Source organism: Amblyraja radiata, unplaced genomic scaffold, assembly GCF_010909765.2.
Source record: "Amblyraja radiata isolate CabotCenter1 unplaced genomic scaffold, sAmbRad1.1.pri scaffold_444_ctg1, whole genome shotgun sequence".
In the NCBI taxonomy this organism is placed as follows: Eukaryota; Metazoa; Chordata; class Chondrichthyes; order Rajiformes; family Rajidae; genus Amblyraja; species Amblyraja radiata.
The window spans coordinates 38,242-59,532 of record NW_022630542.1 but is presented as its reverse complement, the minus strand read 5'-3'; the positions used below and the strand labels follow the sequence as shown (position 1 = coordinate 59,532).

The following is a 21,291-nucleotide window of genomic DNA, read 5'->3' as shown; positions in this document are numbered from 1 at the left end:
GGGATCCCTCGCAGGGACCCGGGGGGGAGAAGAAGCTCCGAATGCCGGCCCGCGGCCAACTTCTACCGCGGACCCGGCGTGGACTTACCATCACCCCTAGAGGGGAGCTTCGACCGCCGGCCCTGCCGTCTGCGGTGCTTCTGGCTGCGGCGGGAACTTTATATCTTCGACCACCGGCCTGCGGCCTACACAAAGCTAAAGCCGCTGTCTCCGGTGGGGAAGTGCCGACTCTGGACTTACCTGGACTTTTACCTGTCTGAACATCTGGACGCCCCCAGCGACGGCTGCGGTGGGTTGAGGTCCCGACCAAGCGGGAAAATGGAGCAGGACTGGCCAAATGTTGTGCCTTCCACCACAGTGATGAATGCTGCGGTGGATGTTTGTGTTAAACTTTTATTGCGTATTGTGTGTTCTTTATCATTGTACTCTGCTGACAAATTCATTTCACTTGCACTTAATGTGCAATGTGACGAATAAACCCGTATTCTATTGTATTGTATTGTATTGAAAACCCTCTTACCGCTTTATACCCATCTAAACCCCTCTACGCTCCACCAGTCCCCTCTAAAGCTCTCTAAACCCCAATACACCCAGCTTATCTCCTCTAAACCACTCTTAACCCCTCTAAACTCATCTAATCCCATCGAAAACACTCTAAACACCCTCTAAACCCATCTAAACACCTCGCAGCCTACATAATACTCTCTAAACCACTTTAAAACACTCTAAATCCCTGTAAATTCCTCGAACCCCATCTAAACTCCTTTAAGCGCCTCGAAACCCATCTAACTTCTCGAAACACCTCTAAATCGCTCTAAACCTTCTAAACACGTCCAAATATTGGATGTGTTTAAAAGGGTTCAAAGGGGTTTAACGTGGATTATAGGGGCTTAAGGGGGTTTAGTGGTGTTTAGATGGGTTTAGTGGAGGTTAGAGGGATGTCGATGGAATTAGAGGAGGTTAGAGAGGTTTAGCGAGGGTTAGAGAGCTTTAGTGAGGTTTAGACGTGTTTTGGAGGGATGTATAGGTGTTTGAGGGCTTTAGGGGTGTTGATAGGATGTTAGAGGGGTTTAGAGGAGTTTAGAGGGGGTTAATGGTGTTTAGAGGGCTTTAGAGGGGTTTGTTGGAGTGTAGAGGATTTTAAGATGGGTACAAAGGGGTTAGAGTGTTTTCGATGTGTTTAGATGGATTTAGAGGGGATTAGGAGGGTCTAAAGGAGTTTAGAGGGGTTTTAGAGGGGTTAGAGGTGTTCGGAGGTGTTTAGTGGGGTTTAGCGGGGTTTGGATGGGTTTAGAGGGGATTAGAGGTGTTTCGAGGGGTTTCGATTTGTTTCGAGTTGTTACGAGGTGTTTCGAGGGATTCAGAGGCGTTTCGTGGGGTTTACAGGGTTTACATGGGGATTCCAGAGGGCTAGAGTGGTTTAGATGGGTTTGCAGGGATTTGGAGGGTTTTAAAGCGGTTTAAAGAGGGTAGAGGCCTTTGGTGGTGTTTGGAGAGATTTAGAGAGGGTTAGCGGTGTTTTTAGGATGTTTTAGCTGTTTGCCTGGGTTTAGAGGGGTGCAGACGTGTTTAGACGGGGTTTCTAGCGGCTTGTAGGGGTTTGGTGTAGAGGGGATTAGACCGGTTTAGAATGCTTTAAATGGGTTTAGAATGTTTAGACGTGTTTACAGTGGTTTAGAGCCCCTTTGAAGGGCTTCAAGGGGTTTAGATAGGTTTCTGCATCGGCCCACTCACCAAACCTCTCCAAGTCACCCTGCATTCTCATAGCATCCTCCTCACAGTTCACATTGCCACCCAGCGTTGTGTCATCTGTAAATTTGCTAATGTTACTTTGAATCCCTTCATACGAATCATTGATGTATATTGTAAATAGCTGCGGTCCCAGCACCGAGCCTTGCGGTACCCCACTAGTCACTGCCTGCCATTCTGAAAGGGACCCGTTAATCCCCACTCTCTGTTTCGTGTCTGCCAACCAATTATCTATCCATCAAATCAAATCAAATCAAATCAACCTTTATTGTCATCTTGCAAAGCAACAATTGTACAGTGCAAAATGAGAAGACGTTTCCCAGGGAATACCGGAGTATTGCACATAAAACTTAAACATTTCACATAATAAAATCACTAAAACAATCCAGTCCCTGATTAAACAGTAGAAATAGTTTAAAGGTGCAGGTAAAACAGCAACGTTAAAATACAATAAAAAACAGTCATAAAATGTCCAGGGCAGCTGATTTAATTAGTTAGTGCCCACGTTATTAAATTGGCTGTGCAAAGCCACAGAATCAGGTGGAGTGAGTGTTTAGTAGCATCACAGCCTGTGGCAGGAAGCTGGTTAGCAGTCTGGTAGTCCGGGCTTTGATGCTACGGTATCTCTTGCCCGATGGCAGGAGATCCAGATGTGTGTGGATGGGTTGCAGTGTGTCCTTGGCTATTCTCAGTGCTTTTTTTCAGACAGCGATTCTCCATGTCAGCACTCCACCCCAATACCATGTGCACTAAGTATTCCCACTTATCTCCTATGTGGGGCCTTATCAAATGCTTTCTGAAAGTCCAGGCACACTTCATCCACTGGCTCTCCCGTGTTCATTTTCCTAGTTACATCTTCAAAAAATTCCAGAAAATTAGTCAAGCATGATTTCACCTTCGTAAATCCATGCTGACTCGGACCGATCCTGTTACTGCAATCCAAATGTGCGACTATTTCATCTTTTATAATTGACTCCAGCACCTTCCCCACCACCGATGTCAGGCGAACTGCTCTATAATTCCCTGTTTTCTCTCTTCCACCTTTCTTAAAAAGTGGGGTACCATTATCTATCCTCCAAACCACAGGAACTGATCCTGAGTCTATAGAACATTGAAAAATTATCACCAATACATCCACGATTTTGAGAGCCACTTCCTTGAGTACCCTGGGATGCAGAACATCAGGCCCTGGGGATAACCGCCTTCAGTCCCAACAGTCTATCCAACACTATTTCCTGCCTAATGTGGATTTCCTTCACTTCCTCCCTCACCCCAGATCCTCTGGCCACTTCTATATCAGGAATATTGTTTGTGTCCTCATTTGTGAAGACAGATCCACAGTATCTGTTCAACTCATTTGCCATTTCCTTGTTCCCCATAATAAATTCACATTTTTCGGTCTTCAAGGGTCCAGCTTTGGTCTTAACTAGTTTGTTTTCTTTTCACATACCTACACAAGCTTTTACCATCATGCTTTATACTCTTGGCTAGCTTACCTTCGTACCTCATCTTTTCTCCATTTATTGTCTTTTTAGTTATCTTCTGTTACTCTTAAACATTACCCAATCCTCTTGCGTCCCGCTCATCTGTGCTACGTTGTACGTATTTTAGTTTATATTATCCTCGACGTCCCTTGTCAGCCACTGCCGCCCCTTACTCCCCTTGTAATATTTATTCCTCCTCGGAATTCAGTGATCCTGCACCTTCTGTATTATTCCTATAAATACCTGCCATTTTTGTTCCACTATTATCCCTGCTAGTGTATGTTTCCAGTCAAATTTGGCCAGCTCCTCCCTCATGGCCCCATACTCCCATTTATTCAACTGTAATACCAACCGATCCACCCTTCTCCATCTCCAATTGTAGATTAAATCTGACCATGTTTTGGTCACTACCTCCTAATGGCTCATTAACCTCGAGGTCCTTTGTCAAATCCGGTTCAATACATAACACTAAATTCAGAATTACCTTCTCCCTGGTAGGCTCCAATACAAGCTGCTCTATGAATGCATCACGAAGGCACTCGACAAAGCCCCTTTCTTGGCGTCCAGTACAAACCTAATATTCCCAGTCTACCTGCATGTTGAAATCTCCTATAACAAAGGTCAAAAACTTTATTTGCCATTTGTGCTTACACACATAGGAACTCTTGTGCGGTTATTCAAAGAGTCAAGTCAAGTCAATTTAAAAATTTAAAAGACACACAGAAGACACATAATCTATAAAAACATATGCTACTCTAGAAATAAAAAAAGAAAATGCCTAAAACCCTATATAAAGGGGAAAGCGAGAGCATTGTAACTTGCACAAACCCTATATCAGGACATCAGTTCATTTTGTTTTGTTTTGGCCAAGAGTCTCACTGTTGCAGGGAAGAAGCTCTTAAAAAGCGTGTTCTGTTTGTGGCGATGCTGTCCGCTCGTCTGTGCCAGAGGTTGTATGTGCAGTTTTTGTGTTTGAGCACGGAGTGAGCTGGATGTAGTGTGTCTCTGATGATTCTCTCTGCTCTTTTTTGACAGCGCTGTGTGTAGATTGTGTCCATGGAGGGGAGTTCCGTTCTGATAATCCTCTCTGCAGTCTTTATCACTCTTTGCAGAGCCTTCCTATCTGTCTGTGTGGTGTTTCCATACCACACCGTGATGCATGTGGTGAGGATGCTCTCTATCAGTCCTTTGTAGACCTGGGTGAGAGGGCGACAGTGCAGACCAGCTTTTCTGAGCAGCCTGATGCAGTACAGTCTCTGCTGGGCTTTTTTCACTGTGGCTGCAGTGTTCAAAGTCCAGTTCAGATCTGATGTTACTTGTAATCCCAGGTATCTGTAACTGTCAGCCCTCTCCACCACAGTCCCCTTGATGATGAGGGGCTGCAGGGGGGTGGATTTTTTCTGGTCCATTATTATTTCTCTTGTCTTGTCTGTGTTGAGGCTTAGGTCGTTCACCTCACCATAGGCAAGAATGTCGTTCACCAGACTCCTGTAGCCCGACTCGTCCCCCCCCCCCTTGATGAGGCCCAGGATGGTGGTATCATCCGCATACTTAATAATGATGGTATTTTCCTGGGTGGAGACACAGTCGTGTGTGTACAGGGTGAAAGGTTTGGGACTGAGACAGCAGCATTGTGGTGATCCTGTGCTGACGGTGAGCTCTGCAGACACCCTCCTTCCCATCCTCCCCACCTGTGGTCTTTCAATCAGGAAATCCAAGATCCAGTTGCAGGTGGGAGTCGGGACGCCGAGGTCTGTCAGCTTCTCAGTCAGCCTGCCCGGGCGAATGGTGTTAAACGCCCAGCTGTAATCCAGGTACAGCGTTCTGACGTATGTTCCTCTGCTGTCCAGGTGTTGCAGGATGTGGTGTAAAGCAATGGCCACTGCGTCGTCCACTGAGCGGTTGGTGCGGTAGGCGAACTGGAGGGGGTCGATCGTGCCCGGGACCATGTGATTGATATGTGTGAGAACAAGTTTTTCTAGACACTTCATGGCAACTGGCGTGAGTGCCACTGGCCTGAAGTCATTCAGGGTGGATGGGTTTGTTTTTTTTTTGGAACTGGTACAATGGTGGAAAATTTAAAAATACGGGGGACCACTGCTTGGTTTAAAGGTAGATTGAAGATGTCTACATACACTCCAGTGAGTTGTTCTGCACAGGCCTTCAGAACTTTAGGAGGGACGCCATCTGGTCCCACAGCCTTGTGGGGGTTCACCTGCCTCAGAGCTTTCAGGACCTGTATGGGTTTCACCTGAAAAACAGTGTCCGTGGGGTTGCAGGGGGCTTTTGAGGGGGTGTCTGTGTTCAGTCTGTCAAACCTGGTGTAGAAGGTATTAAGGCTGTCTGGGAGGGTGACATCCTGGGGGTCTGTGGTTGGTACTGTTTTCTTGTAGTTTGTGACTGATTGGATTCCCTGCCACATACTGCGTGTGTTGTTACTTAGGTAAAAGCTTTCAAGTTTTTGGGAATAACCCCTCTTTGCAGCTCTGATGGACTTCTGTAGCTCGTACCGGGCTTTCTTGTACTCCCTTTGATCTCCTGACTTAAAAGCTTCCTGCATTTTCCTGATCTTCTGTTTTATGTTTCCATTGAACCAAGGTTTCTGGTTTGGAAACACACGCACAGTTCTGGGAGGGGCACATATAACAACCATAGCATTACTTTTGATACATGCCAATTTAACTCAACTTGCACCCTATGTCCAGGCTGCTGTTTGGGGTCCTGGAGTAAAGTCCCATTAGGATCGTTTTACCCTTACAATTCCTTAGTATTGTCCATACTGACTCCACGTCTCGTGTTTCAATGTCACATCTTGCAAGGGAGTGAATTTAATTCCTCACCAACAGAGCAACCCCACCCCCTCTGCCCACCTGCCTGTATTTTCTATGGGAGGTATACCCTTGTATATTCAGTTCCCAACCCTGGCCCTCTTGCAGCTATGTCTCTGTAATTCCCATAACATCATACTTGCCAATTTCTAACTGAGCCTCAAGCACGTCCACTTTATTTCTTACACGTCACGCATTTATATACAACACTTTGACCTCCGTACTCACTTACCCCCACGCATCGCTCGCAATTGGCCCTGACCATACACTTTTAGCCTTTCTCGAACTTTCCTTCGCATTAAATCGAGAATCTTTTGTAATTTTTCCTGTAATCACTTCCCCTTCAACTCCATCTTTATATTCCCAATTTGTCAATCCCTCCACCCCACTATTTAGTTTGAACCCACACATGTAGCACTAGCAAACCTGCCTGCCAGAACGTCAGTTCCCCTCCAGTTAAGAGCGGTTTAGAGTGGTTTAAATGGGTTTAGAGGTGTGTGCGGAGATTTAGAGGGGATTGGAGAGGTTTATATGGATTCAGAGGGGTTTAGAGGTGTTTACAAGGTATAGTTGCAGTGGTTTTCTGGGGGGTTTAGACTAGTGTTAAGCGCTTTAGAGGCGTTTATAGGGGGTTTGAGGGGTTTGGGGTGGGGGTTACATGGGTTTACAGAGGTTTACAGAGGTTTACAAGGTGTTACAGGGGGGTTACAGAGGTTTAGAGTGGTTTAGGGTGGTATGGAGTGGTTTACAGGTTTGGTGTGGGTTGGGGGAAGGGGGTTTACAGGGGGTTTGGAGGAGTTCAGTGGTTTAAAGGGGCATAGGGGTTTAGAGGAATTTAGAGTGGGTTAGAGGTGTTTAGTGTTGTTTAGATGTGTTTATAGGGGGTTTACAATGGTTTACAGGGGATTAGAGGGATTTAGCGGTGTTCACATGTGTTTACCGGGGCTTAAAGAGTACATGACATCAGAATTAAGGGACAGAAGTTTAGGGGTAACATGAGGGGGAACTTCTTTACTCAGAGAGTGGTGGCTGTGTGGAATGAGCTTCCAGTGGAAATGGTGGAGGCAGGTTCGATTTTATCATTTAAAAATAAATTGGATAGGTTTATGAATGGGAAAGGGTTTAGCGGGGTGTAGCTGTGTTTATAGGGGTTTATAGGTGTTTGGTGGGGTTTCGAGAGGTGTTGAGTTGTTCAGAGGGATTTAGAATGACAGTTGCGTTTACTGGGGTTTACAGGGGTTACAGTGGTTTAGATTGGGTTTACAGGAGGTTACAGGGATTTACAGTGGGTTGGAGGGGTTTACAGGTAGTATAGGTGAGTTTAGAGGGGATTACAGAGGGTGTAGGTGAGTTTAGAGGGGGTTACATGAGTTCGCAAGGGTTTAGAAAAATCTAGAGGTTTAGAAGCGTTTACTGGGGTTTACAAGGGTTCACGTATTTAGAGGGGTTGGGGTGTTTACAACGGTTCACATGGTGTGTAGACGGGTTTAGATGCATTTTGAGCGGGTTAGAAGGGTTGAGAGCGGTATACGTGGGTTTAGAGGTGTTTACACGTGGTTTCAGGGAATTACATTGGTTTAGAGTGGTTTAGAGGGGTTTAGTGGTTTAGACAGTTTAGAGGGGCTTAGGGGGATTAGATGAGTCTACAGTGGTTTAGAAACATAGAAACATAGAAAATAGGTGCAGGAGTAGGCCATTCGGCCCTTCGAACCTGCACCGCCATTCAATATGATAATGGCTGATCATCCAACTCAGTATCCTGTACCTGACTTCTCTCCATACCCCCTGATCTCTTTAGCCACAAGGGCCGCATCTAACTCCCTCTTAAATATAGCCAATGAACTGGCCTCAACTACCTCCTGTGGCAGAGAATTACAGAGACTCACCACTCTCTGTGTGAAAAAAAGTTTTCCTCATCTCGGTCCTAAAAGATTCCCCCCTTATCCTTAAACTGTGACCCCTTGTTCTGGACTTCCCCAACATCGGGAACAATCTTCCTGCATCTAGCCTGTCCAACCCATTAAGAATTTTGTACGTTTCTATAAGATCCCCCCTCAATCCTCTAAATTCTAGCGAGTTCGAACCGAGTCTATCCAGTCTTTCTTCATATGAAAGTCCTGACATCCCAGGAATCAGTCTGGTGAACATTCTCTATACTCCCTCTATGGCAAGAATGTATTTCCTCAAGTTAGGAGACAAAAGCGTTACGCAATACTCCAAGTGTGGTCTCACCAAGACCCTGTACAAGTGCAATAGAACCTCCCTGCTCCTATACTCAAATCCTTTTGCTATGAATGCTAACCTACCAGTCGCGTTCTTCACTGCCTGCTGTACATGCGTGCCTACTTTTAAAGACTGGTGTACCATGACACCCAGGTCTCGTTGCATCTCCTCCTTTCCCAATCGGCCACCATTCCGATAATAGTCTACTTTCCTGTTGTTGCCACCAAAGTTGATAACCTCACATTTATCCACATTACACTGCATCTGCCATGCATTTGCCCACTCACCCAGCATATCCAAATCACCTGGCAGCCTCCTAGCATCCTCCTCACATCTAACACTGCCCCCCAGCTTCGTGTCATCCGCAAACATGGAGATGTTGCATTCAATTCCCTCGTCCAAATCATTAATGTATATCGTAAATAGCTGGGGTCCCTGAACTGAGCCTTACAGGTGTTTAAGGGGTTCAAGCTCTTTCGGTGTGGTTTGGAGGTGTTTCGAGAGCTTTCGAGGGAGTTCGAGGGGTTTAGAGGGGGTTCGCTGGGTTATGAGGGATTTACAGTGGTTTCGAGGGGTTTCCAGTGGTTTCGATGGGTGATGAGGGATTTAGAGGGTCTTCGAGGGGTTTCGAAGGGTTTAGATGGTTTACATGGGTTTCGTGGGTTTTAGATGTGTTCAGAGGTATCCGGAGGTGCTTGGGTGGGTTTAGAACGGTTTGGAGGGGGTTGGAGGGACTTGAAGGGGTTTTAATGCGTTTAGAAGGTTTTAGAGGGGTTTGGGGTAGTTTGGAGGGGTTTAGATGGGGCTTAGAGGGATTTAGTGGGGGTTGGAGGTATTTGGAGGGGTTTAGAGGGGTATAGAGTTGTTTAGAGGGGTTTGGAGTGGGTTGGATGGGTTTAGAACGGTTTAGAGGGCTGTGGAGCTGTAATTTGTTTAGAGGGGTTGAGATGTATGTAGGGGTGTGGAGGTGTTTAGTGGGGATGATAGGGATTTAGGGGGGTTTGGAGGGGTTTAGAGGGGCAGAGAGGGGTTTAGAGGTGTTTAGATGCATTATCCGGGGTTTAGATATGTTTAGAGACGTTTAGAGGTGCTTAGTGGTTTAGACACGTTTATTGGGGTTTACAGGGGTTACATGGGGTTTAGATGGGGTTTACAGGGCTTTACATGAATTTAGAGTGGATTGGAAGGGTTTACAGGGGGTTTAGGTGAGTTTAGAGGGGATTACAGGGGGTGTAGGTGAGTTTAAAGGGGTTTACAGGGGTTCGCAGGGGTTTAGACTTGTCTGGAGAGGTTTAGACGCGTTTACAAGGGTTTACAAGGGTTAAGGTGTTTAGAGGGGTTGGGGTGTTTAGAGCGGTTCACAGGATGTTTAGACGGGTTTGGATTGGGTTTGAGCGGTTTAGAGGGGATTACATGGGTTTCGAGGAATTTACATGGGGTTAGATGGGTCTACAGTAGTTTAGAGGGTTTTAGAGCGCTTTCGACGGATTATGTGTTTCGAGAGCTTTCGAGGGGGTCCCTGTGCTTTAGAGGGGCTTCGATGGGTTATGACGGATTTAGAGTGGTTTCGAGGGGGTTTGAGGAGATCCGAAGGGTGTGGGTGATTTAGAGAGGTTTGGAGGGGTGTCGAGGTGTGCTGGGGGGTGATTAGAGGGTTTACATGGGTTTCGTGAGGTATACGTAAATTCAGAGGGATTTCGAGGTGTTTGCATGCATTTTTGAGTGGTGTAGAGAGGTTTGGAGAGGCTTGAATGGAATGAAAGGCGTTTAGAAGGGGTTAGAAGGCATTATATGTTACATGGTTATATGGATATATAGATTAGTCCGGACGGGTTTAGAGGGGTTTAGAGGGATTTAGAGGGGGTTGGAGGTATTTGGAGGGGTTTAGAGGGGTATAGAGTTGTTTAGAGAGGTTTGGAGTGGGTTGGATGGGTTTAGGGGGGTTTACTGGTGGTTAGAGTGGATTACAACGGTTTCGGGATTTAGAAGGGATTAGAGCGGTTTAGACGGGTTTAGATGGGTTGAGAGCGGGTTACAGGGGTGTGCAGGGGTTTACAGGTGTTTAGAGGAGTTTGGAGTGGTTGAGAGGGACTTAGAATGGTTTAGAGGGGATTAGTGTGTGGAGGGGTTTTGAGTGGTTTGGAGGGGTTTAGATGAGTTTTGAGGGGGTTGGAGTGGTTTAGAGGGGGATGTTGGGGGTTAGAGGTGTTTATAGGCGTTTATATGGGTTTAACAGGAATGTAGAGGGGTGTATAGTGCGTGAAAATATTTTAGAGGGGTTTAGAGGGGTATGCAGAGGTTTAGTGGGGTTTAGAGGGGTTTCTACATGTTTACATGGGTTTAGAGGGTTTTAGATTGGTTTCGAGCGGTTTGGAATGGTTTACAGGTTTGGAGTGGTTTAGAGGGGTTTATATGGGGGGCTATTAGGGGCTCAGAGTGGCTTAGAGAGGTTAGAAGGGTGCTGAGGGTTTAGAGGGGTTTAGATGTGTTTATATATGTTTAGAAGGGCTTAGATGGGGTTAGAATGGTGCGGAGGTGTTTACGTGGGTTTATAGGCTGTTATAGGGGTTTACAGGGGATTAGAGGGGTTTACAAGTGTTTGCGGGGGTTTACATGTGCTTTAAGGAGCTTAGAGAGGTATAGCGGTGTTTAGAGGGGTTCACAGGGGTTGAGGATGGTTGACAGGTGTTGATATGGATTTAGAGGAGCTGAAGGGGTATAGAGGGGCACGGGGGTGTTTAAAGGTGTTTAGGTGTGTTTAGAGGGGTATAGATGGGTTTATAAGTGTTTAGAGGTGTTTAGATGGGTTTTACCTGTATGGAGGGGTTTACATGGGTTTACAGGTAGTTTAGATTAGTTTGCAGGTCTTGCCAGTGGGTGTAGGTGAGGTTAGAGGCATTTACCGTGGGTGTAGTTTTGTTTAGAAAGGTCTACAGGGGTTTACAGGGGTGCACATGTGTTCAGAGGGGTTTAGAGGTGTTTTGAGCGATTTACATGTGTTTAGACAGGTAGAGAGTGACGTAGTGCGGTTTAGAGGGCTTTAGATGGATTTAGAGGAATTTACGATAGATGTAGATGGATTTAGAGCGGTTTAGAGGGGTTTAGTGGGTTTTAGCGGGGTTTGAAGGAGTTTGGAGGGGGTTTAGAGAGGGTTTAGAGAGATGTGAGGGTTTTCGAGGAGTTTCGAGCGTTTTAGGTTTATAGTGTTTATGGTGTTTACAGGGGTTCGCGAGTTTTTAGAGGGGTTTACAGTGGGTTGGAGGTGTTTGGATGGGGTTGGAGGAGTTTAAAGGCGTTTACAATGATTTAGAGGGGTTTAGACCGGCATAGAGGGATTTAGTTGGGGTTCGATGTGTTTGGAGGGGCTTAGAGTTGTAGAGTTTTTTAGAGGGTTTTCGAGAGTTTAAGAGGAGTTTATAGTGGTGTATAGTTAGAGGTGCTGAAATGTGTTTAAAGGTGTTTAGAGGGATTTGGAGGGGTTTAGAGGGGTTGAATTGGGTTTAGAGATGTTTGGAGGGATTTAGAGTGGTGCACTCTTTAAATTGAAGCTCTAAGGAAGCACTTTAAATACTATTACTATGTGTTGAATGTTGATGTGCGGTGTGTGTTGTGTGATTGTGCAGTGTGTCTGTGAAATGCGTGTGCTGGTTGATTGTGCAGTATGCGTGCTGCTTATGTTTGTTGATTGTGTCCCTTTTTAAAAAGCTACTGTAATGCGCCCTTTTAAATTGCCCCTCGGGGACGAATAAGGTGCTTTCAATTAGAATTTGAATTGAGTAGAGGCGTTCAGAGTGGTTTAGAAGGATGTTAGAGGAGTTTAGACTAGGTCAGAGCGGTTCAGAAATGTTCAGATGTGTCAATTTAGCGGGGTTTTCTGGGGATGTGTAGGGGTTTACAGGGGTTATAGGTGAGTTTAGAGTTGTTTACAAGGGTTTACGGGGTTGCATATGTGTGTATAGGGGGTTACAAGTGTGTATAGCGGTTTACAGGGGGGTTGGACGGGTTCATAAGGGATTTAGACCGGATTAGAGGGGTTTAGAGGGCTTTAGCCGGGTTTAGAAGGGTTTAGATGGATTTCGAAGAGAATAAAGGAGTTTAGAAGATTTTAGAGGTGTTTGCGGTGCGGGGGGTGGAGTGGTTTTTTTGGGGGGGGTCGAGGGCTTTCGAGGGGTTTCGAGTGGTATCGATGTGTTTGGAGCGGTATAGAGGAGTTTCGAGGGGTTTCGATGGGTTTCGAGAGGTTTAGTGGGTTTTCGAGGGATGTAGAAAGGTTTATAGGGGATTTGAGGTATTTACAGTGATTTAGATGGGTGTATTTTTGGAGGGGGTTGGAGGTGTTTTATAGGTGTTGGACCGGTTTAGAGGGATTTAGACCGATTAGAGGGGTTTAGAAGGGTATAGAAGGTTTAGATGGATTTCGAGGGGTTTCGAGGGGTTCAGAGAGTTAGGGATTTGTAGGGGTGTCGAGGGGTTTAGGGGGATTTGAAGGGGGTATATAGGTGTTTAGAGATATTTAGAGGGTTTAGACGGGGTTTAGAGAGGTTTATAGGTGTTTACCGTGGGTATATGTGAGTTTAGAGGTGTTTACAGGGGGTATACGTGAGTTTAGGTTTACAGGGATTTGCAGGGGTTCGAGCTGTTTAGTGTAGGGGCTATCGAGGTGATTAGAGGGGTTTAGAGGGGGTTTGAAGGGTTTTGAGGTGTTTAGAGGGTTTTAGTGGAGGTTAGAGGGGAATGAATGGGGAATTAGGGAGCGCACTAATAAATCTGTGACACCTCTGACCGTCTAAACGCCTCCAAATTCCTATAAACCCATCCAAAGGCCTCAAACCCTCTAAAAACCTCTCTAAACCCTTATATACACCTCCCTGTTAGACCCCCATGTGAACACATCTGAAACCCTCCAAACCCCACTAAACCACACTGAAGCCCTCTAATCCCATCTAAACCTCTCTAAACCCCTCGAAAACCACCGAGACCCCTCTAAACAACTGTGAACCCCTCCAACACCCTTCTGAAACCATCTAAATCTCTCTGAAGCCAACTAAACCCCTCTAGATACATATAAACATAGAAAATAGGTGCAGATGTAGGCCATTGGGCCCTTCGAGCCTGCACCGCCATTCGATATGATCACGGCTGATCATCCAACTCAGTATCCCATCCTAGTCTTCTCTCCATACCCCCTGATCCCTTTAGCCACAAGGGCCACATCTAACTCCCTCTAAACACTCTAACCCGGTCTAAACCCATCTGAACGCCCCTGAAACCGTCTAAACACATCGAAACCCCCGAAATCTCTCTGAGCATCTATAAACACATATAACCCTCCCTAAATCCCTCTAACCACTAAAACTCTCTAAACACCTCAAAACCCTTCAAGCCCCCTCTAAGCCCCTCTAATCACCTCGATAGCCCCTACACTCTAAACAGCTCGAACCCCTGCAAATCCCTGTAAACCTCTCTAAACTCACGTACACCCCCTGTAAACACCTCTAAACTCACATATACCCACGGTAAACTCCTATAAACCTCTCTAAACCCCATCTAAACCCTCTAAACACCTCTAAACACATATAAACACCTTCAAACACCCCTAACCTCGCCACCCCTAAAAATCCCTGTAAACTCTCCGAACCCCTCGAAGCCCCTCGAAATCCATCTAAACCTTCTAACCCCTTCTAAACCCCTCTAATCGGTCTAAATCCCTCTAAACCCGTCCAACACCTATAAACACCTGTAAACCCCCATACACACATATGCAACCCCCGTAAACTCTTGTAAACCACTTTAAACTCACCTACACCCCTCTGTAACCCCCACGAAACTTACCTACAGCCATTGTAAACCCCTACAAACCCCCTGAAAATCCCGCTAAATCGACCTCTGAACATCCCTGAACCGCTCTGACCTAGTCTAACCTCCTCTAACCCCCTTTTAAACCACTCTGAACACCTCTAAACACCTCTGAACCCCCGTGAATCCCTGGGAACACATTCAAACGCCTCTAAACCCTTCTGAACCCCTCTAAGCCATTCTGAACCCCTCTAATCGCATCTAAAACCTTCTAAGCCCCTCTGAAACCATCTAAACCACTCTAAACACTGCTAATCCCATCTAAACCCCTCCACGCCCTTGTAACAAACTCTAAAACCCTCTAAACCCCTCTAAACAATAATCCCCGCTAAACGACTCTAAACCTCTCTAAACCACTCAAACCCTGTAAACACCTGTAAACCACTCTAAACCTTCTAAACCCCACCAAACCCATCCAAACCCATCCAAAAACATCCAAACAACTTTAAACCCCTCCAAACCCCTCTAAACTCCTCTAAACCATTCTAAACCACTTTCAGCACCTCCACGTCCCTGCACACCGCTACAAACACCACCAAACCCCTCTAAACAACACTATATCCATCTAAACCCACTCCAAACTCCTCCAGACCCCTCCAAATCACTCCCAGCCACACAAAACACCTCCATAACCCTCTAACCACCTCAAAGGACCATAAAATACCCCCGACCCCCTGCAAACATACACCCATTCTAAATCACTGCAAATACCTCAAATCCCCTCTAAACCTTTCTAAATCCCTCGAAACCCACTAAACCCCTCGAAACCCATCGGAAACCCCTCGAAACCCCTCTATACCGCTCCAAACACATCGATACCACCCGAAACCCCTCGAAACCCCTCGAACCCCACCAAAACCACTCCACTCCCTGCACCGCAAACACCTCTAAATCTTCTAAACTCCTCTATTCTCTTCGAAATCCCTCTAACCCCCTCAAACGTCTGCCGGAGGGAAGTAGTTGAAACAGACCGTGGCAGGGGTGTGATGAGTCCGTATGGATGCTGAGGGCCTTCCTGAGGCACCGCGTGTGGTAGATGTCCTCCAAGGCTGGTAACTCTGTCCCGATGATCCTCTGCACTCTGTTGACGACGCGCTGAAGAGCTCTCCTCTCCGCCTCCGTGCAGCTGAGATACCACACAGAGATGCCATACGTTAGTATGCTCTCTGTGGTGCAGCGGTAGAACGTTGTCAGCAGCTTTACCTTGTTTTTCCAGCCGCGTTCGGTACCGGGCTGCTCCGAGTAAACTCGGGCTTGGGAGCGCAAAGCCGCTGCGTCTGGACGCGCCGCCATCTTCCACCTGAGGATATGACTCCGTCCTCGGAGCATCTTTTCCATGAGATGCTCTATCCGGGCAAAATGTCCGAAGACGCTCCACACTGCAGAAGGCCTTCTACGCCCGAACCTCCAGACTCAGGAACAGTTTTATCCCAAGAGCTATAGCGGCTCTGAACCGGCCCTAATGAGTGCCCCCCCCCCCACCCACCCCCTTTGGACAGTCTCCCTCAGATGGTCACGTCAATCAATTCAGCTTGTTTATTTATGTATTGTATTTATTTACCTTTCTTGTACATCAGTGGAGCTGCATACTAAATCTCGTTGCACTGACGTGCAATGACAATAAAAGATATATTATTATTATTATTATTATATTAAAACGTTCTGTCCCTCTATGCCCCTCCAACCACATCCAAATCACTCTAATTCCCTCTATATCCCGCTAAACCCCTCCAAACCCTCTAAACTCTTCTAAACGCCTTTAAACTCATCCACGCCCATTAAAACACCTCTGAACCCTCAAAACCCCATACAAACACCTCCAACCCTCTCTAAACCCCTCTAACTCCTCCACGCACATCCAAACCCCTCTAATCGCATCGAAACCCACGTAAACCCCTCTAAAACCCTCCGAACACTTCTGAATCGCCACGACCTACTCTCAACCCCTCTAAACCCCTCTAAATCACACTAAACACCTCTGAACCCCTCTAAACCACTCTGGACCACTCTAATCCCATCTAACCCCCTCTGAACGCATCGGAAACCATCGAAACCACTCTGAACACTGCTAAACCCCTCTAAACCAATCGAAACGCCCCGAAACGCCTCTAAAAATCCCTCTGAACCCATCGGGACCCCTCTAAACCTATCTAAACCTCTCGAATCAGCTCAAAACCCCTCTAAACACCTCGTAACCGTCCATACCCTTCTAACCCATCTAGACACCTCTGAAACACTCGAAACCCCTCAAAACTCCTCTAAATAACTCTAAACCCATAAAAAACCCTCAAACCCCTCGAAACCCCCCTAAACATCTCCAACCCCCTTCCAAACAACTATAACCCCCCGAAACAACTCGAAAACACCCAAAACCCCTCTAAACCCCTTAAAACCCCACGAAACCCCTCTAACCCCTCTAGGTCCGTATAAAGCCATCTAAACGCCTATAAAGTAATCTAAATCCCTCTAAACACATCTAAACCCCATTTACAGCCCTCAAAACCCCTCTATACCCAGTATAGACTAATCTAAACATATCTAAACACATCTAAAACGAATCTAAACCCGTCTAAACCTCTCTATCCCCCTCTCTAACCCCCTCCAAACCCCTCTACACCCATCTAAACCCAAACACATCCAGACACCTCTAAACCTCTCTAAGCCTCTCAAAACCCCTCGAAACCCCTCCAAACACCGCTACACCTCTCTGAACCCCTCGAAACACATGTAAACCCTATAAATCCTTCGATCGCCACGAAATCCCTTAAAACTCCTGGTAATCGCCTATAAACAAATAACATATGTCAGGCTGTTATTCATCGATTACTGCTCGGCATTTAACACAATCATCCCCTCCAAGCTGGTTACCAAACTCATAGAACTGGGTCTCTGCGCATCCCTCTGCAATTGGATCCTCGACTTCCTCATTCACAGACCGTAGTCTGTTCGTATTAGTGGAAATGTGTCCGCCTCGATATCAATCAGCCCGGGAGCACCTCAAGGCTACGTGCTTGTACACTGCCCAGTACATCATCGGCTCTGGCCTTTCTTCCATCGAGGAGATTTATCGTAGTCGCAGCCTCAAAAAGGCTGGTAGTATCATCAACGTTCTGGCCACACACTCATCTCCCTGCTACCTTCAGGTAGATGGTACAGGAGCATGAACACTGCAACAACCAGGTTCAGGAATAGCAACTTCCGCATTAGCCATTAGGCTATTAAACCTGGCACGGACAAAACTTTGATTATTAATAACCAATTATTTGTTACTTGCACTTCGTCATTTTATTTATTCATGTATGTATATATTTATGTTATAGTATATGGACACACTGATCTGTTGTGTAGTAAATGCCTACTATGTTCTGTGTGCAGAAACTAAATAAGAATGTCATTGTCCTATCAGGCACACATGACATTAAACTCACTTGAACATCAACTTGAACTAAACCCCCTATATATATCTAAACCCTTCTAAACCCCTCTAAACTTCACTACACCTTTCCAAACGCTTCTAACTGTGAGATGTAACTCGGTGCTCACAATCACGATGCCAGAGACAAAGTCGTGGAAACACGAAATTCCTTTATTTACGAGTCTGCAGAGCCGGGTGCCTCCCAATCCGAGACAAGGAAACCCCCCTCTTTTTATACAATACATTTTACTGAATCCCCCTCCCCTTCTGGCCCCTTTCAATCAGAGCGCTGAGGTGCACAATCTTCCGTCCCACCCATGTTAACTCCCAGATCATACATCGCATGTTCATGGTAATGAGCAGTTTTCCGATCAGGGGCGTATCTGTAATATTCATTTTCCTCATTAAGCAAGCGCAAAAGTTACTTTGCAGGATTCATTAATCCTTTCTTTTGCTGCTTTGACAGTTTCTCCCAATTATAGATACCCTCTATCTCTGCCGTGCTTATCAGTGTTTTACCAAGGGCGGTGGTATTTAATCATCCCGCCCTTAACAATGTGGTTTGATCATCCTGTTCCTCACGATTGATGTGGTTTAATCATCCTCTAACCAGCCGTGGTAGCCAGCATTACCTCATCCTGTTCCTCACAATCCAGCCTTTTTCTTTTGTTACGCACAGCCTGATTAAACCCCATTTTCAAATCCCTTTTCATCCAACTGATGTAACATTCTCCCAATTTCCTCTCTCTCTGTGGATCCAGAACCTTCCCCGGTCGCATTATCATACTTTTCTGTACCTCTCCTTTCGTTCCCATGGGCACCACTACAGCCTGCATCTGGCTTATGCTCCTGGTTATGAGCTCTCTAAGACAAGGTATACAACAGGGGATAAAGATCAGCCCAGCCAACGCACATATAATCACAAGTCGCACCGTTTTCCACTATGATCCTCCCAGGAGGGAATCCCACCATCCAATGCCCATAATTGAGTTCCACTTTTGCACCGGAACATGTGCCAATTTGCGGATTCCTTCTGATATGTCCATTACTGCCTGTCCATTATCGTCGATATTCAGGCAACAATTAGAGAGGTTGAATTTTCCACACACCCCTCCTTCTTCGGCTAGGATGTAGTCCAGGGCCAATCGATTTTGATATATTGCTGTTCTCATCTGTGTTTGCTGCTTTGCCAGCATCTCTAGTGCTGCGGCCGTCCGATTAGTGATCACCTGCAATACAGCCTGCAATCGTATTATCCGGTAAAACAAGTACACCGCGGTACGATATCCCCAGGAACCATTCTGAGCCCAGGTGGCTGGCTCATTTTATGAGATAATTCGATCCGGAAGCCACTCATCATCCACCCAGGTTCCTATCTCCAACTCTCGTTTCTTCCTTTGTAGATCATCAAACACTGGCGTGCCCAGCATTCATCCTCCTTCAGCTGGCAACAAAAATAATCCCGGCTGCACCAACCCAATAAAACACGCTCCACTCCATTTCCCCGGGAGTACTGAATATGCCTTATGTCCACAGATCCAGAGTAATCCCTCTGGAGCAGATCCACTGACCGAGTTACTTTCCCAGAGGTCCCGTAAGGCTGGTAACTCCTGATCCCACACTTCGACAGTTGATCCCCTCCAAGGTCATTGGGAACTCATAAGAGGTCCTCCACAAACCCAGCAGTCCTTAACATCCAGCGTGTGAGCAATCCTGGTAGCCAGGTCCACGAAGAGATTCCCTCCCAATTAAGGAATTTCTATCTGCTTCTGTATTTCTTCGTACAAGGATGCATATAGTTGAGGTCTCTTAGTTGGGGCTGGTTGGGTTACCTCTTTTAATTGTAGCCTTTTTACTAGTATTTCCTTCTCCTTGTATAAATATTCCTTCACCAATTGGGACCCCGTTCCCCATTGCGCAGCTTTCCGTAAGCAAAGCCATCTCTCTCCTCTGGGGCAGGTTCTGTACATCCTCATTCCTGTGTATCCCAAATTCTGCACTAAGTAGTATTCTACTCCCCCCTCCTTACAACTGGTTCTGGTTCTATGGGTATAACATGAGTCATGCACATAAGAATGATAGGTAAAATACCTTCTGGTTTATCCGCCATACCTGACGGGGTGGTAACATTTATCACAGCTGTCCATACATTTACTTACAGTGACGATCATCATTAGCACAAGTGCCAGGCTCTGCATTGTAATCTTTTAGTTCAATCGTTCTTTCTCAAAGATCAGTCAGTAGTTTATTTCCCTATCTTACTGTCCAGTCCTCCTCAGCCGGAGCATCCACTGGTCCCTTTATTCGCACTGCGTGTGTCCACCCTTTTTCTTTTGTCCGCACTGCTGTTTCCGTGGTCAATAGTACCAAATACGGACCAGTACAACGGGGTTGCAACTTATCTTCCTTCCACGATTTTACGAGAACCCAGTCTCCCGCTTTCCCAGAATGGATTGGAAAGTCGATTGGGGGACTCTGTGACAGCAGCCCCTTGGTTTTTAAGTCTGTAATAGAACGAGACCCTGCCAGTATAAAGTTCCTTTGCCGAGTTTGTCTTCCAAAGAATACCGTTAGCAGAAAGAGTCAAATTTGCACTGCAGAGACCAACAGGATAATTCCCATATGTGTCGGTTATCTAAGTCTACCTGCCAATCGGGCTGACGCTGTATCCCATTGCAACGGCACTCCCGTCGGAGTGGCCCAGCCCGAGGGAGAACGGTACTCACGTGAGGGCGATCCGGTTCGGGGCTGGAACGGAGCTCCGGTGGCTGGGACGGCGTTCTGGCGGCGGTGACCTGAGTCCGGGGTTGAGCCGCGGGCCAGCGGCTGCGTGTGCTGGACTGGAGGACGGCAGCTTCGACCACCCCCGGGCCGCGGTGTTTGAGCCGGCCCGTTTGCGGGGTTCGGTGAGCCGCGGGACTGTTGTGCCATCGCCCGGTGGGGAATCGCCTCAGCGCAGAGGCAGAAGAGGAGGAAGAGACAGTAACCCTAAGATTTTTGCCTCCACCACAGTGAGGAGGTGCTTGGAGGATACACTGTGGTGGTGTTAATTTGTGTTTATTGTTGTTTATTATTGTATGATTGTATGTATGACTGCAGGCACGAAATTTCGTTCAGACCGTAAGGTCTGAATGATAATAAAGGTATTCAATTCAATTCAATTCAATTCAATCAATAGTCAATCTTGGTGACATCTCAGGATCCAAAGGCAACTGGGCCATTGCACTGTATCACATCTCTTTTGCATAGGTGAAAGACTCTGCTTGTTTGTCCCGTGACGCATCTTCAAATGTTTCCCTCATTTCCCTCCATCTGTAGTAGCATCAGGATGCATAGCATGACGAACCGCCTCATTTTAATTTATCTGAAATATGCAAAGGCTCACAAAAAGCTCATTTCTTACTTAATTAGCTTAAGCAACTATTCACTCAATTTAAAAGTCCTTCAGTCAGTCAGTCCAGTAATCAGTCGCGTATTCTTAACCATATAGCAAAATAAGGATTCAAAACTAAATTTATAATAATACAACTAAACTTATAATGATCCAATCCCAAGCAAAGCAGAAATGTAAAAACTAAAAACTCTGAGTTGAAAATAAAATTACTCTTCTCACCCCTTTTGATTGGGCTCCCCAAACAATTTGCAGTGGTTCAGATGAACCCATGCAGCACGACCCTCGACCTTGGCTGCGGTCGGATTGGATCCAAGTGCTTACCCATCCAGTTCCTGACCAGCA

At 46.3% G+C, this 21,291-nt stretch overlaps 1 long non-coding RNA gene across 1 annotated transcript; it reads right to left on the bottom strand.

Moving 5' to 3' along the window:
- Window positions 1-185: 185 nt before the first annotated feature.
- LOC116969966 lies at window positions 186-17,286 on the bottom strand. Its single transcript, XR_004410974.1, has 3 exons — window positions 17,158-17,286; window positions 6,480-6,487; window positions 186-195 (listed from the first exon to the last, which is right to left on the bottom strand). It is a non-coding gene; the product is annotated as an uncharacterized LOC116969966 (long non-coding RNA).
- Between the last annotated feature and the right edge of the window lie 4,005 nt (window positions 17,287-21,291).